The sequence below is a fragment of the Cupressus sempervirens genome, chromosome 6 (assembly GCF_028749045.1).
Source record: "Cupressus sempervirens isolate cs-2001-9-10 chromosome 6, ASM2874904v1, whole genome shotgun sequence".
NCBI classification, from domain to species: Eukaryota; Viridiplantae; Streptophyta; class Pinopsida; order Cupressales; family Cupressaceae; genus Cupressus; species Cupressus sempervirens.
In genome coordinates, this window is record NC_143123.1 from 3,573,142 (window position 1) to 3,588,839 (window position 15,698).

General features: G+C 37.7%; 1 pseudogene; it reads right to left on the reverse strand.

The window, feature by feature from the left end:
- Positions 1–12,901: 12,901 nt before the first annotated feature.
- LOC149550693 (phospholipid-transporting ATPase 1 pseudogene) lies at positions 12,902–14,830 on the reverse strand (annotated as a pseudogene).
- Between the last annotated feature and the right edge of the window lie 868 nt (positions 14,831–15,698).

Genomic DNA, 15,698 nt, shown 5'->3' on the forward strand with positions numbered 1-15,698 from the left:
CATGTAGAACAAGGCTAACGCGCACACACTTGGTCAACTGCTAAAATGGGGACATTACAACATCAGGTCACACATACAAAACAATGAAGTGAATAGTCATAGGTGGTGATCAAGGAGGATGAATCACCATTAATGTAATAGACATCCAAGAGTGAAGTCTTGCAAATGAAAAGGAAAGAGGCTATTTCATAGTCTCACGGGGAGACTAGCAAGCCTCCTAGTCTAAACCCTTATTCATAGGTAGTCTAAACCCTTATTCATAGGTAGTCTCAAGTATTTTATGACTAGCATGTGTATGATATTCAAAATTTTAAATCTATTAGTTTGAGAAGGATTTTTCAATGTGGTTTTGGTGCGCAAGCATTGGGAAGTGTAAATAGGATTTGCACTTCATTGTTTTTAAGAGTTGAAGTATGAGTTGTGCATGAAGAGAAGTATAACAAAGTTGTAGACTAGAGAGATGAAAAACAAATTGGTGACTGGAGACATTGAAGATTAGGCAAGATAAGATAAGATAAGATAAGATAAATTTATTAATGTCCAACAAAAGACCACAATGTGGGTCTATGGGATTGGAAGCTTACAACAAGGAAAATGCAGACAAACGGAGCACCAAACAGTGTCCAAAAAAGAACAAGCACAACAAAAGAAGAAAGCAGGAAAAAACACGGAAAATATTAGGTATCCATCTTCACAGGGAAAAAGTCCAACAGTAACTGATCTGTGTGGCTACCAGAAGCCCTGTGATGAAGCTGAGTGCCACGAGAGGAGTGTCGCTGGAAAAAAGGTCCCGTGCGGGGTCTCACTAATCTAGAACAACCCGTGTTAGGGAAACTATACAGTTGCTTCACACCCTGAGCTAGAGTTAAGGGCGAGAAGAAGGTCGTAATAAGTTGTGCCTGGGTCTGACTCCTAGGAAATAAAAGCTATAAAGTATGGTCACGAAGCTGTAAGGACTTGCGGAGATAGAGTGCAATGCAACACTGATCGGTGTACCTAAAAAAATCCGAGAGGGATCTGCAATCTCTAAACAGACAGTAAAATCTCCCTCTAATTTCATAGTATATGGGGGATCTGAATAGAAAATGAATCTCAGATTCTACCTCTGCTAAGGTACAAAGTGTACACACTCAATCCTCTCTAGCAATATGGTGATCGACCTGAATCTGAAGTTTGTGCGAGCCCACCCTAAAGGAGCCAAGGGAGATACGCAGGGCGTGAGTCCAGTATCTATGTAAGTACTCAGGGCACACAATAATCCCATCTCGGATAACTAAGAAGTGCTTAGCGTAGAAAGCCATCCTTGGAGGTAGTCGCCCTGGAGGATCCACCCAGGTCTGTGTGATATACTTCTTGTAAATGTCAAGTCTGACATGCTCGTTCAACTCTTGCCGAGAAGGGAGTAGATGAGCAGGGGCATCCAATTAGAACTAGGGGAAAGGAAGATGATCAATGTCGATCCCCACTGAACTCAGTAGGATAGTAGCCTGAGCATACCAATCACAGGCTCTAGTGGCCGGATCGACATCAACAATAGCAACTGAGGAGCAATAGGCTAAATAAGGGTATCTGTGCTGGCCTTCCTCCGAGTCAGCAAAGCCACAAAGACGGTGGAGAAACCAGATCAAGTCAAAAATGGCTGCAAGTCTGAATGGGTGAGCACCGAACTTAGCCAAAATAATACTGTGGGGGGTAGAACCATGACATCTGATAATCCGATGGAGGAGCATAATCTGGGTACGCTCGATCATGGCCCAATCCGAGTCTAAAAGAGAAGGACCCCAAAACACTGAACCATAGAGCACTGTGGGTCTTACTAAGGAATCTAGGAGGGATGCTTAGACGATGTATCCTAAAAGTGGTGTCTAAAGCACTGTCTCTTGAGCATGGCAAGGGAACCCAACCCTTTACTGATCCGAGGCTGAATAGTTGATCTCAAGCTGAAACGAGATCCAGAAAACTTAACCCCAAAGTATGTGTAAGAAGATGTAATCTCAACTTCCTGACCCTGGAAGTGAAAATGGAGATGTGAAGTCTTTAGACCGTTGAAGACCATAACCCGAGTCTTCTCAAGGTTCACAACTAGTTGTCTCATATCACAAAAAGATGCAAGTCTATCTAAAAGCCTCTGAAGACCCTCAAGAGAGGAAGCAAGAAGAACCACATCATCAGCAAAGAGAAGGATGGAGATCAATACCTGGTGCAGATGACAACCATCGCCTAGAAGTGAGGAGTCACTAAGAAAAGCCTCGAGTTCATCAATGTAGATCCCGAACAAGGTGGGCAAGAGAGGGCAGCCCTGCTTCACCCCAATGGTGCTCTGGATAGGATCAGAGAGGCCCTCTGTGGTCCTGAGTCTACCAATCACAGTCTCATATAACCTCATAATAGCCATCAATAAGATCTCAGAAATACCAATATCTCTCAGTCTTTGAAAAAGGGCTGCTCTGGGATGGAATCAAAAGCCTTACGAAAATCCACAAAACAACAATAGACTTTCTTTGAGTGATGTCGAGCCTCCTCGATAATAGCTCGTAGTGTGAAGATATGATCTATTGTTTGGTAGTCTGTCCTGAATCCTACTTGACCCTTAGCCCTGCAATTCCTCCTATTAAGCTCACTGGATAAAATAGTATTCAAAGTTGTAGCATAAAGTTTGGCAAATGTATGCCCAATCATGATGGTCCTATAGTTTCTGGGATCAGAGGTTAGCCTAGACTTATGGGTCACGTGAATAATGTGTCTTGACCAAGAGTCTGGAAACCAAAACAAATCACTCTATTAAAGAGCGTAGAGAGATAAAGGCCCAAGATCGTGGTACCGAGTTTGAAGAGCTCCACTTGAAAACCCTCCTCATCAGCCGCCCTGCTGCATCTCATAAGTTTGATGGCCTCATAAATGCTGGAGGTGGAGAATAAGTGACAATGGGGGAGCGGGCTGGGAAGGGGGGCGAGCTGACCCGAGATGTCATACAACGTGGAGATATGGGAAGCAAGGAGATGAAGGTCGGGGGTGGACTGGGGTTGGCTATGCCTGGGGAACATGATGCGCCAAAACAACTTGGGATACTGAATAAGCATGTCTCAGAGGGATCTTCCCTGTGAAGCAATAAATAATTGCTTCTTATGGAAAAGAAAGCGTTTGTAAGAGAGTCGTAAATTGGTGAAAGCGGGGGAATGAGTATCAAAAGCCAAGCGCAAGGAGTGGTGGAAAGTTTTACATTCATCATCAAACCACTGATTCATGGGACAAGTATTTCGTTGAGCCGATTTGTGAGTGTTGGAAATGGAGTGGTGAGGGATAGAGAGGAGAGCTGACTCCCAAATCGCGGTAGCTAGTGAGTGAAACATGGTGGACACCTGACTCTAATCCGTGCAGAGGAATCTTCTCAAATGGAAAATGAAGAGGTCTTGATCACTATCCTCAAAATAGAAACGAGTGTGGGGGTGGAACTGGGCAGGGTGAGTAGAGACGGGTGATAAAGGGTGGGAAGAAACACAGACCGAAAGGCTAAGAAGGGCATGATCATCCAAGGGAAGACGGGAGATAGTAAAATTTTGGATGGAGGGGAGGAAGGAAGCAACAACGAGGATGTAATCCACCATGCTCGCACCCCCACTATGGGGCCAACTCGTAAAAAGCTCAGAACCCAGGAAACAAGAGAGGCCATTCAAAATCACCAAGTTGGAGGACTCACAGAGCTAGAGAAGGTGGCGACCATAACAAGTTAGAGGTCCACTATGATCCTCGGATAAACGCTGAAGCCCCATACTAGTAAGATCCCTCTCAGTAGTACAAATCAAATCAGACCCACGGTCATATTGGGGGGTCTGGAGATCTTTAGTTCATGCATTAAAATCTCCTAAGATGATGATGTCACCCATAGCCCCAAACTTGGAGATGCTCTCAAATAGGTCTGAAAAAGGGTTCGCATCCTCAACACTATGAATGGCGTAAGGTGAGGTAGTCGGCAGGAAGTAACAAACAGTAATAAAGATATCTTTCTGACGGTGATTGGTACCTCCAACTCGGATCCACATAAATCTGGCATAAGTGTCAGAAAGAACCAATGTGGTATTACTAAACAGATCATCTCTAATCAAACAAGCAACTGCACCGGAACCACACACACCACCCGAAGCTCGGACCTCCTCTCTGCAAACTGAAAGCCATTGATACCTTGTGTAACCTGGAAGGGGCCGAGCAGGACTCTCATGAGTCTCGGTAACAGCTAACAAATCATCATCCCCAATTGCATCATGAAGTAAGCCTGGCAAAGACCACAGGGAACCATTGCCCTTCCAACAGTTGACAAGAAAAGAGCCAATGGAGGGCTTAGACTTGCCAAACTGTTGGTGCTCATACTGTCATTTGGCTTGGGTATGTCTCTCATCCCAACCCTTGGGAGGTGAGTCACGAATAACTGCCTTTAGATTCCTTATAATTGCCCATTTCCCATTACTCCTTGCTTCTACCACAAGACTCCTAGAGTGCTTTAGTTCAGCTACCTGTGATTTTGTGAGGTCCTCATCAAGAAATATCTTTGTGGGAAGAAGGAAGAGCTTCTTCTTTGCCCTGAGAGCTTGTAGTCGATCAGCCAGTGAGAGAAACCTAAGGAAAAGGGTGCCGTCGTGTCCAAACCATGCTCTGTCTAATGTAATATTTGAAATACCCAGTTGCTTGTTGAGAAATGAGTAGCCTGTGGGGAAAGGATCAATGGAGGACAAAGGAAGACCTCTAACCCGAAGGTTGAGTTCCCTGAAGTGCCTAACTCGGTCTTCTACCAACTTCTCTTGGATAATTTTTTCAACCACTAGCAGAGGCGTAGTGCTGGAGTTTTTGCAAGTAGAGGCCCAAGTTTTAATTTGCTGCTCTGTTTTAGTCAAAAGAGATGATTGTTTTTTAACAAGCTCAGTTTGCTTATCCTTGAGGTTTCCAATGTCTCCGAAGTCTTCAATAATGGAGCTGATATCTTTTGTAATGCCTACCGTTTGTGTGGTAAAAGTTTTAGAAAGGTCCTGGATGCGTGAAGAATTAGCTACAACCTGCTGGTTCAAGTCATTTAATGATTGAGATAGGGAGTGAATAGTATCCTGGAGAGTTTAATTCAGTGATTCGAACTTCTGGAGCTACACTAAGAGACCTTGGGAAACTGGTGAGAGGGAAAGAGTTGTGACTTTCAGAGGGTTCAAAGTTCAAGCCAGAGCAAGAAGAGAAGATCACGAGATCTTCAAGATACACATAGTAGATCTACAAGGCAAGTTGTGCCACTCATTAGATAAACCATTATAGTTTGTTTTCTTATCAATGCATCTATTTTGTAATATCTTAACCAAGCATGCTTCAATAGCAAGCATTTGTAAATCCTCTCACAAGGTACGTCCTAGATAGAGTGTTGTAAATAATTTCACAAGGTAGTCTTAATAGACTTTTGTAATCCTCATAGATTATCAACCATCATAACTAGGTGTGTTATCAGAAAGAATAGTTATAGCCTCTAACTGGGCAACCTTTTGGTTGGAATAAAAGGTTAGTGGGTATATTACTCCCACTATGGTTTTCATCCTCTTATTGATTGTTTACACGTACAAAACTCATGTGTCATTGATGTATGCTTTATTGTGTGAGTTTATTTGGTTCTATAATGTTACTTTCATTATTGTTTTGTTGCTTAAACAAATAACAGTTCAAGTAATCAACAAGGTAGTTCAATTAACTAGTTTGATAATCTATATTGATTCACCCCTCCTCTCAGTACTGGTTTGGGACAACAATTGGCATTAGAGCTTAGGCCCTAGTTGCATCGAGCTTGCAAACTTAAGGGATGGTCAAATGGAAAGCTTTTAGACTGCAAAAACAACTAGATGACACCTTTATCACCATTGAGGGTTTAAAGGACAAATTAAGGGTTTTCTTGACTAAGAGAAACAAGCTTGTGAAGAAACTCAATGAGATTCAAGAGCTCATTGAAAATCAAAGACCGCAGTGGTTTAGATGAATCTAATGAAGTCATAATTAATCTCATTGCCAACAATGAGAAGATGTAAAAAACTATTGCATTGAGAAATAAGACACAACAATAGAAATGAGCAAAGCACAAGATGAAGAAGGTAATGTCATTTTGGCCAAGGAAGAAGAAGGTGAATCATTGAGAACAACCCTAGAGGCTAAGAAAAAAACTAAGTAAACAACAAGAAACAAGGATGCATAGATGATGCAGATGGAAGAGGATCACCACTACACAAGACATGAAAACTATGTCTTGCATGAACATGATCATGAGCACAAGGAGCAGATAGCACAACTGACTAAAGAAAATAGACAACCGGTTGAACAAGTACACAAGCTGACTATAGAGATGAAAATTAAAAATGAGAGGAATGGAAAAATGAAGAAGTTCAATGCCAACTCTGAAGAGATAGATGAGCAACTAAGAGCCTAAAGGAGAAATAAGAGCACCATCGGACTAGGATTTGAAGGTGAAAACAAGACTAAAAAAGGTGAGTAATTTGGAATGAAGGACTTGGACTTCAAAAAGAAAGGGAGTAGATCACCTAAAGGTACAAAACCCAACAAACCACACACTAATATAAAATATCATTAACATAGAATAAATTAAATAGACCAAGAATAAATTAAAAGATCATTTATATAAAATAGGATTAAAAACTAGATAAATTCATATATAAAATAATTTAAAAATCTATTTAGATAAAATAATTTTAAAAATCATTCATATAAATGAACTTGAAAAGACATTTGTGTAATTTATGTATATGTGTGTGTGTGTGTTTGCGTGTGCGCGCATGCGAGGAAGGGGGAATTGAATAAATAAAAAGAATTATGTAAAATAATGAAAATCACAAATTTGATAGTTGAACTATATAATACTATTTACATTTTTCATAAATTTAATATTATTGTTTTATCCATATAAAACTAGAAACTTCCAAACGCACTAATTTTGTACCTTTAATAATGCATTTACAAGGGAAGTTGAAAATCATTTATGAGGGAAGTTAAAAAATTATTAATTAAAGTGTTAGGAAATAATTTTTCTCCTAACCAAAAATAGTGGGAACCAATCACCAAATAAATAATTGTTATTATTTCAAATTTTTTAAAATATAAAGAACTATAGTGCACACTAATAAACTTTAAAAATACTTGAATATGTTTGGTTAATAGATTTAAAAAATTGCATCTAATGAATGCAATATTATCATGCCAAGTAAAAATTGAATTTGCCAAAAAGATAGAAGGGGTTGTTTTTCATAGGGAAAAATTTAGTATTACAGTTGGGGATGTTAAATGTTGATAGAGGGTCAAGTTCAAAATGTTCAGAAATCTCTAGAAAATTGATGTGCTCAATGACAATATACCTTTTTCTCCTTTTTAAAAAAATTGGAAAATGAGGCACATTTATATACAACTACCATTTATTAATTATTTTTGCATTTTTCCTAATTTATTAATAAGCCTTAACCTCGAGAAAAATGGAAACGACCAATCATAAATCTACAATTTTTGAAAAGAAATTAATTTATAAATAATTTGTACAATTTAGTTTCTAGGATTAGATTGTGTGAAAATTTTTAGCATCAACCTTTTGGATCATACTCTATATCCATCACCAAAATGAGAGTGCAAGAATGTAAAATGGAATAAGTTGCAAACCACAAACAATAAAAAGAAGAGTGGTGGGACAAAAGGACAGGGAGAACCACCATAAGAACAAATCAATAAAAGAAGAAGAAACAAACTAAAACTAAAATAAAATAGAAGAACTAAGAATTAAAAGAAAATATTATAATAATAATAATAACAAAAAGAGAAATAAGAATAATAAGAATATAAGAAGGGGACACTAGACACATAAGTTGAATCTACAACTTCAATTAACAAAAAGCAACAATAGAAACAACAAAGGCTAAAAATAAACCACCAGTAACTAAAAATAAGACAAAAGAAGAAATAAACACAAAAGAAATATATTTTTTATATAAAATTGAAAAGAAAGAAACAAATAAATATGTGTGTACGTGCACGGGCATGTGCAACAAATAAAACTACAAAAAAATAAAAATAAAGGAGTAAAAACATTGAAGCAAAGATAAGAACTAAGAAAATAACACTACACATTAAAAACACGAATAACCAATAATCAAATAATAATAATAATAATAATAATAATAATAATAATAATAATAAGAACAGAAAAGTAAGTGTGTGTGTGTGTACCAAGAAAATAAACAATACCAACAGGGCTAAAGAAAGGGGGGGGGGGGGGAGCGAGGAGGCGAAACAAAAGCCAAAAGAGAGGTGGTCTACAATACAACCACCACCCAACCAAAAGGAAGAGGGTCAAAGCAATGTGGTGAGGAGACAAGGAGAGAGGACCAAGTTGAAGGGGGAGGATCAACCAAAGAGGGATAAGGAAAGAGAGAACAACACACAAGGGGAGGCAGGCCAACACCAAAACAAGAGAGGAGGAGGAGGGGGAGGCAACAAAAGAGAAGAAGTGAAAACTAGGGGGTGGGGGGTGCGAGGGGTCAGAGAGGAGGTTGACGGTGATGCTTGAGGCAGGATAATAGAGGATACTAGTAAAGGCTAAGAGCTCACCCCTCATCATGGTTGAGATTGGAGGGGTTGATTGAAGATTGCGACAACTTCTTTCACCTTCCTCTTAAAGAAGGTATCCTCTTTGACGAGGATTTGAGTGTTTTCCAAACAAATGTGGTGTTTGGTAGAGGAAGAGTGCTTCGTCAAGGCAGAATTGAGAACCTGCTCATGCTTGATGTTGGCGCTATGCTCCTTGATTCTCGTGACAAAAGATTTTCTTGTTCCACCAATGTAGGGTGAACCACATGAACAAGAAACCATATAGATGCCAAATTCAAAAAAAGTATCCCTAGAGTCTTTAAGAGGGGGTAACTAGGTTGTAAGGGTGGATAAGGACTTAAATGCACATTGAACACCTTTTTAAAGAAGAATTTTAGAGATTTTGTGAGAAATGCCTTTGATGAAAGGGAGGAAAGCAATCTAGTGAGCTAACAACTGGGAGGAGATGAGCCTAGGGGAAGAAAGAAAATTAATAGCTTGCTGAAAGGCTCTAAATATTTGCTTATTGGAATATCCGTTGAGCTTGAAGACACAATGAAGATGGGTCAGCTCTTGGTTGATATTGTCATCATCACCTATATGAAGAGCTCTCAAAGCCAGGGTTTTAAGAATCCCAACTTTTTGGCATGGGTGATGATGTGAAGAGGCGTGAAGATATAAGTTGGTGTGGGTGGCTTTGCAAAACACTTGACAACCAAGCGAGCCATTAGCTTTTTTGAGGAGTGACACATTGAAAAACAATAGACAACCATCAACTTCAAGTTCCTTGTTGAAGGTGATGGAAGGGGACAAGTTATTAATGTGAGCATGAAACTCCTCAAGCTTGTCTAGGCCATGAGGTCAACACACATTGGTATCATCAACATGCACTTCCACCATTTCAACTTGAGGGGGAAGGAGTGCAAAGCCAAGGCTTTGAAGTGCTCCATGTAGAGATTGGCGATGACAAGGGAGACGAGTGAGCCCATTGCCATGCCACCTACCTACTCATCGATAACACCTTCGAAAGAGAAAAAGGTGGATCTTAGGGAGAGCTCCACTAAAGAGGTGATCTCATCAATGACTTTTCGTCTAACAATCTCAATGGAGTTCATAATCGATACTTTGGTGAAAAGAGAAACAACATCAAAGCTGACCAAAATGTCTCTGCTATCTAATTTGACATCATTGATGAAGTCAACAAAGTTGGAAGAATCTTTAATGAAAGAATCACAATTCCCCACTAAAGCCGAAATTAGATTAGCAAGGAAAGAAGCTAACATGTAAGTGGGAGAGCCAATGTTGTCAACGATGGGCTTAAGAGGGCCATTAGCTTTGTGGATCTTCGGAACCCCGTGGATGCAAAGGGTCCTCCTTAGAGGGAAGGAGACGCCTCTTTATGGCCTCGTCGAAAGAGGAACCACAAATGGCCACTTTTACATGCTTTAGGATCCTTATAAATAATTGTATACCAAACCTTATGCCAGGGAATTTTTAGGACACTAAAAATTAATTGCCATGGGGAATACCAGAACATTAGTTCCCTACCTAGTAAGGCAAGGACTAATATATATATATATATATATATATAATTAAAAATAAATATTAACAATTAACTATTATGTTTCTATTCAATAAAATTTAATTCTACGTTTCAAAATTAATTCTAAACTAAACCAATAAACTAATATAAATAAAAGAAAAATCCACAAATAAATATAAAATTGTGAACATAAATGTTAAATTTTTGAATTTTCATTGTATATGTTTACACAAAAAAAATGAATTTTAGGGAAATTTAGAACAAGAGATAAAATTACTACATAGGCAATTGAGTGAGAGTAGACTAGTAAAAACAATGATATGGTCATCTCATACTCTACTATACAGGATTTTCTGGGGTTTCCGACATTAATTTTGTCCTTCTTACCTTGTAGATATTTATAGTTTCATAACTAGCACTTGCATCCAAAGGTGATGCAAGGGGTACGCTGATAGTATCTAAAAAATGTGAAAGTTTATATAAAACGAAACTACATATGTTTTTATTTTTGAAATTTTATCTAACATCATGAATACTTAGTTTACTATAGATATTTTGAAGTCTTGAAAGGATTGAAATCATGCAAGCCATTGATTCTCTTTCTTAGAAACCATAGTCACAAATGGATAATGAAGGATAACGGTTGATTAAGTCAATCATTTGAATGCTAGTGGAAAAAGAGAGACATTTACATTCCATGTTATAGTTTCCATATTCTTTTAGGTTGCCAGTAATTTGGTGGTTGCATCATCAACTACCCTTAATTTGTGCAAGCTATAAGTCATCCATTTGAGGTGAGATTTATTTTGAGTTGTACATTCAAAAGGATTTTCAAGAATATTAAAAGGAGGTCTTCTAGGAGGATTCATTCAACGTTCTGCACATAAATCCCTAAATAAAAGTCTCATTTTGAGAACGTATGACAACATAATTAGGAACCTTTAGATATAATAGTTGTTATTTTGTGGTTAGGCATGATTTTTAAATCCAAACTAATTATATCTAATATGTTCTTGTAGCTATAGACATGGTAAGTTTGATGTTACGCATTGTTTACCTACTTAGAATAACAATCATGGGTATCAACATAACATATTCTTGAGAGTCAACTTGTAGCTTCCTCATGATGCTCCACAAGAAAGTGACACAATTAAATTGAAAATGCCATAAACCTCCCTTTATGAAAAACCATGCACATACCCAGAGAAAAAAGTATTATATGACAAGCTGAATAAATGTAATTCTCGAGCTCATCACGAGAATAAGGAATGGGCTTAGGGGTCCACAAATGACTAATTAATGAAAAAGGGGCATTGCAGGATAGGCATGCCCCAACACATGTTTTTCCAAACAAAGTAGACATTAAATATGTTGGCGCGACAATGGTGAGTGTGAATCTAGGGACATACAATACCCCAAAATTTATCAACATTTGTAAAATTGGTAACCATCAGGATCCAGTGATAGAGGCTGCAACATTCCACTGATACAATGCATATAGGGGAGAGAACCTAGTAGTTGAGCATGTTCCAATGGTTGTGATAGTAGTTGTTAACTTAACACCCATACTTGTTGATTTAATATCCAACATTTTTGACAAGATTGTACCAATAATTGTGATTTTAAAGTTGTTCTTGCTAATGATGACTACCCATAATTGAATGAAAAGTGTCCCTTTTCCCAAAAAGGGGCGAATAGTGTGATGCCACATCAGCTACACAAGTATGGGGGTCTCCAATGCACTATGATTGGTCTCACTTTTTTTTGGGCTGTTTTGGACACCTTGACAAAAAGCATGCTGATGTGGCATCATATTTGATGATGTGGCTCTAAAACCTTAGTTATAAGAAGGGGACTTGCCAAGTAAGCTACTATCAAAAAATGGGAGTGATTTGAAATTTCCAAATGGGATTTGGAGAAGCGTGAAGTTAGCATGCTCAACTATTGGGTCCTCTCCCCTAGCATGTTCTGAACAGTTGACTCCAACTAAAGTGGTACATATAGCCCCAATTTCTAATCCCCACTAGACATGGAATCTTTAAATTGCATAAAATATAGTATCCAACTTGAGGTGAAACTGATGAGTTCATATACATATCCTATGTGACTTTGACAGAAAAGGTGGCACTTCACTGTAGCATCAGGGTAACCTCACACAAGAAATAGAAAAATTAAAAAAGAAACTTTTGGAAATAGCTTAAAGTTGTGACAAAAGTTAATATTTTGAGAAAACTTGGTAGGACATTCCACATCCAACATGCAATGTTTTGAAGGACGTCAAAAATGAGATTACTCCTATAAAAATTTGTTTAAGATTTATCATTGAGAATTTGAGACTGGTTAAAATGACCAAGTTTAGAAGATTGTGCAAATGATAGGAAGAGCATAAATTAAACACATATTTCACTTATTGTAATAAGATTCAATAAATATCATTGGTACTTTTGTCTATACATTAAATGGGGAATGAAAAACAAATAAGATAAATAAAAGGCTTGATTCTTGGTTGTCAAATTAGAGCTTAAAGAAGCAAATATGATCCAAATAAAAAGCATAATTGTGTGCCATTAAATTGAGTTGATGACTCAACAATATCATTAGAAAACATATCATCATCCATAACAATGAATCCGAAAATGAGAATTTTACGAAACAAACTTGCTTATGGAACTCCCTTAAAATGGAGCGTAAGTAGAAATAAATTAAGTCATATGCACCTGTACAATGATTGAACCAGTAGAAAGAAACCAACACAATATTAAAAGGGACAAAGAAACAAATAGCTAGTGGTCAACATCCAGGACATACTCTCACTTCCTCTAGAACATGCCAAACAAGAATCATAAACAAATAAACATTTATCCAAGAAATCATCAAGGTGCATTTTCCAAACCTGCAATATTTTCCCGCTCTTCATGCTTGCCAGAAGTTTCTTGCATCAAACATTCTATAGTAGATTTTGCATTGCAGCAATTCACCCCAAATATGCTTGCATTATGAAACTCCATCTTATTCTCTGTCAGGGTGCCTGTCTTGTCAGAGAATACATACCTAATTTGACCTAAATCTTCATTTTTGTTCAATGAACGACATTGAAACCTTGAGTTTGAATTTCTATCATACATCTCCTGATCCCCAATCATGAAATAAGACTGTCCCAAATGGACTAACTCCATTGATATATACAAAGCTATCGGTATCATTATCTGGAAAACTATTACAGAACTCAGAAATGAAATTAAATCCTCCATTCCAACACCATAATAATTGTATTTTTCTCCACCCTCATTTTCATTTGTAAAAGTTATCTTCCTATAGTATGGAGAATAATCAAGTTCCCCACTGTGCTTGAGAAGCCACATAAGCATTCCAAATGCCACAACAACACACATAATAAATAGAAAGACAGATAACCATATTGTCTCTCTGTTCATGTGCCCTTCCAATCTACTTCATTTTGAAGGTGCTCCTGAGCTATTCAACATTGCTTTGGTCTCTTGACCAACATAAACAACCACACCAACTATCCATGTAGTATTTTTCAGCTGGCAACCTCGAAGCACAATGTTTGATGGCCCAAGGGGAATCATTTGGTCATCAATTTTCATATTTGCACTGAAATCATTTATGTTTCTATTTGGTTGTTCGCAGCAAATAAGTCCTGAAGGGGGCTCCTTCTCATGCCTCTTAACTGCAAATTTCCTATCTGGCATATCTTGTTTTCAAATTTGATTCTCCATCGAGATTAATTATCTGAACATACACAATTCCACTAGGATCACTCGTCTCTAACAAAACAATATCAAATGGAATTGTTTCATTTGCATGTATCTTCAAAACTTCACCTACTCTTATGTTCTTCCATTTCTTAGAGCTGAACAGGGCACCCTGTAACACTTGCACATCCCTTTTATTCTCCTTATCAGATCGATGTCGCCGCCAGTCCTCGTACCCATCCTTGATAGCTGTCACACACAGAAAAAATAGCAAAGGGAAAAGTGATACGGTTCTCCCAAAAATTGCAAGCTGCGAAAGCTGATTCAAGGCAACTACCACCAGGAAATAAATGTAAGCAAGCTGATGAAATTGAACAACCAGATTCTTCGGTAGGAATGTAATGACTGTATTTGCTGGTCCGAATCTCATTTCCAATAACCTTGTATTTGTCATTTGTCAGTTTGGGGTTATTGATATATATGAGCCTATCATTTTGGTTTTCACCATTTGTTGAGGAATGTTCCCCCTCCAAACCTCTAAAACCTTGCCCTTTTGAAGAATCTGTCTATCACCTCACATTCTCTACTTTCTGAGCCAAAGGACTGTCTAGCGTGTTAGAAATCTCAAACGTGTTTACACAATTACAAGTTTCTAAGGAATTAACCATAGAGGCATTCGATGGATACATGTTGTCAGCTGAAAAAGCCACAACCCGCTCTTCAGTCTCACTCTTCAAATTGGTTAATAAAATTTGATTTGAGATTCAATTTGTAAATCTAGTGAAATGATAAAAGATATCCCGCTTCGGATTTGGTAAATCAAATTTGATTTGAAATATGATTTGTAAATAGATTTGTAAATCTAGTGATACAATAAAATTTATTTTGCCTTTATTGCAAAAGATTACAATCGTGCAGAGTACTTGATCTTTCATGATATTGCATTTACTGAAGGAGATACATGACCCATTAATCCAATCTTACTACAAACCACTTCTGCCGGACTGGTTTTAATGAAATGCTCACCTATAATAGCCTATCAGCTAATTAATAATTAAAGTTCATGATATTAGTATGAATGTTCTATGATGTGGACATATCAGATTGATTGCAATCCATGAATCATCTTTCGGGAAAACAAGCATGAAAAGTGTGCAATTCTGTTTCTATGTGAAGTTTTAACATAATGTTTCAGATCATTCTCTCTGATCCATCATCAGGATGAGATCTATGTTATGTTAAAATTTCACACACAATCTTATTCTAGAAACAAAACTGCACATTTCATGGATTGTGAACATTTCCTTCCATCAAGCATGAAAAGATCAATGATATGAAATTTTGGATAAGCCATCATCATTGCTCCTTAAATTATTGGATGGATTCAGGAATTGTTTTCACAGCATTGCTCCCTCCATAGTGTATGCGTTCAGGAAATGCATATATGAAAAGATCAATGATGTGAGATTTTGGATAGCCATCCTCACATTGCTCCTTGAATAGTGGATGCATTCAAATATTTAAACTTATTTCTTCATTGCATTGCTCCTTGGATGGTGGATTCATTCAGGAATGTAAACTTATTTCTTGCAATAGTGAATGCATAGAAGACTGGAGTGTAAGTGATGGGTGTTCAGGAAATTTGTCAAATGCAACTCTATTCTCCAGATCTTATTTCTTTAAAAGCATCCTTTAACGAACTTTAAAAGCATCCCTTAATCAACTCTGTGCATTATCAGATGAAGGTTTCATCATGATGTAGTGTTGTGTCTAGTGGCAGCTTTGCACACCATCTTTTCAATTTTTCTGCCTAAATTGATAATACCAGAAGACTGAAA